Consider the following 2,859-nt stretch of genomic DNA (forward strand, 5'->3'; position numbering starts at 1 on the left):
TCTTATAGGATTTTCTATAGGATTTCATATATTCTATAGGATTTCCTGGAGGATTTTCTATAGGAGTTCCTATAGGATATCCTATAGGGTTTTCTATCGAATTTCCTATAGGATTTTCTATATTATATAGGATTTGCTATAGGATATCCTATAAAATTGTCAATAGGGTTTCCTGTGAAATTTAGAGTCATAAGGGTCAGAATGAGGGTCAAAATAGTCATATGGGGGTCATATGAGGGTCGTATAAGGGTCATATAAGGAATCCCTATAGGATTTTCTATATTCTATAGGATTTGCTATAGGATATCCTATAAGATTTTCAATTGGATTTCCTATGAAATTTAGGGTCATAAGGGTCAAAAGAGTCATTTGAGGGTCGTATAAGGGTCATATGAGGAACCTGTGCAAGTCATATGGCAGTCATATAAGGGTCATGTGAAGGTCAAATGTGGGTCATATAAGGGCCATATGAGGGTCACATAGGGACATGACCCCCATTTTCCAGTGACTTTTGACACTATCTGAAGAAGAAAATTGTTTCTTCTCCGATGGAAAAATCAGAAACTACGGTAAATATTTATTTGTGAGGGAGGGAATGATTTTAATATGAAACTGAATTTTTTGTACGGAGAGATGCGTGAATGAGGAGGAAACGATTGCTGTAATTGAAATAGTAAATTCCTTAGTTTTTAGTTGTAAAATAATTTTCAAACTGTCTAGTATATTATAACACTTACATTCCCATATTTATGTTCAGCTCTATAAATACCGTGATAGTAAATCCATAATCCCACAGGCGGGGGTCGGCCATTATTATTTTTTATCGCTAGTATTGATTTATCAATTCATTGAATCGATGAGGAAATCATTGATAGGATAGACTATATGATGAAAGTGTGATTGTCGTAGGTATATTTACCGTAGAAGTATTCCAGAGATTGTTTTGTGGTGTTCAGAGGATGATTCTCGACATTTCATTCTAAACTTTTTTTTTCTCTGATGAAGCAAATGTGTACGATATGTAAATTAGGATTATTCAGTTTGAATAAATGATTGTTCGTCACAGTGAGTTGAATTTCATGTCTTGTTTTTTGGTTTTAATGATTTTTTGGGTTCTTTTTAAGGACAACGGTTGCACGTGTTTTCAACTGGATGACTTTTCAACTAATTTCATTTGAATTTGTTTTCATTTTTATTTTTTTCTGTTTGTTTTTTGGTAGATAACATAATCCAATTCAATTTAATTTGACATGAAAATGATTTTTCCAGTTTGTGGTATATTACTACAAGTTTTAGCAGTTGAAATGTCGCCTAGTTGAAAAGGCATAAATTCCGTGAATGAAACTCTTCAGCGAGGGGGTAAGATTTTACAAGCGTTACGAAAATAAAAATCGCTTGAGGGGAATCGGCCACAATGTGGCGGGGAGTATGGAAAATGAGGGGAGTGGGTCCCAGCGCGTCACCACTCCAACTCTGACGTGTGCTGTAACGGTCGGATGGCAGCTGGGGTGGTGGAGTAGCAGGAAACAATCGATGCTGTATTCATATTCAGACATCACCGTCAACCCTCATCTTGCCGACGGTCTGGGGGGTAGTCGAAATCTCCCCCCCCCCCTTGTAGGGATTGAGGAGTTGTCGGGAAGGTAACAATCCACTAACAAATGCAATTAAACTAATAATTATAGATTTATTATCCGCGTGAAATCAATACAAAGGTGAAGAGAAAATAATATGATCCGATCAAGTGTGCGATACGAGCTGTACTGTTAGACTGAATTATATTCGCACGGAAAGGTGTCAGCGAGGCTGCCGAATATCCTTACGATTTGATGAATCAGAAAAGAATACGCGTGGTACTGAAGGTGCGAGTGAGACGGCAAATGCCTGTGCTCGTCGTTATAGCCAGTGTTCGCGTTTTAGGATGTAGCGAGGCGCAACATCCCCCCCCCCTCCCCCTCCCTGTAGGAATCGAGGAGGTTGTGGGATTTAACAATTCACTAACAAATGCGATAATTATAAAACAATCACAGTATATTTACAAGGCGTAGACTATATACGAAAAAAATGAAGAGAGATAATGTAAGGAGTAGGTGTTCACTCCTGAGTATTCGGCGGTCGGTGCCGGATTGTCTCGTTGAGGTGTTTCTCAATTCGCAAGACAGCCCAATTCCGTAGATGGAATTAATCCGAAATATACGCGTGACACAATAGGGAGCGAGTGAGACAGGACGGGAGTTTCGTTCGCCCGTCAATCATCTTTTCCTTTGTGTCCGTGGTCAACGCGTAAATGTGTGCGTCTGCAGGTGAGACGCTACACCCCCCCCCCCGGACAAAATTCACTTTTTCCTAAATTTCCCGGACAAAATCTCAAAGAAAATCTCCCCGCAGAGGAGAGAGATCTAATTCGATATAAAAAAAGGTTTACAAAGGTTTATTTTTAAAATTCATATTTTTTTTTTCCTTCCTCTATTGTATTTGAGAATAGCTCTGAGGTATTTCTCTGAGAGGGGGGAGAGAGATGAGTCCCAAATCATCCTGGTTCCCCTTCTACTTGAGTCAAGCGATATTGATTGATATTTTGCAAATGTTGTGATTGAAGCAGTTTTATTTTTTTGTTTTTTTCCTTGTTATTTAAGCCTTTCGACAAATGTTTTCGTTTTTTTCAATGACTTCCGTGAAGTAAAGACAATTGAATTGAAAATTTTTGGATTTGTTTTTTTTCCTTTTTAACTGTATAGTCGATAATATTGTTGTGATGGTACGAATAATTTTTCGAAGATTTTTGGGGGGAGCTTTTGTCCGGGGTTTTTTTTGAAGATATTGTCCAGGTGGACTTTGTCCGGGGGGGGGGGGAATTTT

The sequence above is a fragment of the Diachasma alloeum genome, unplaced genomic scaffold (assembly GCF_001412515.2).
Source record: "Diachasma alloeum isolate Michigan unplaced genomic scaffold, Dall2.0 Dall_scaffold_00196, whole genome shotgun sequence".
In the NCBI taxonomy this organism is placed as follows: Eukaryota; Metazoa; Arthropoda; class Insecta; order Hymenoptera; family Braconidae; genus Diachasma; species Diachasma alloeum.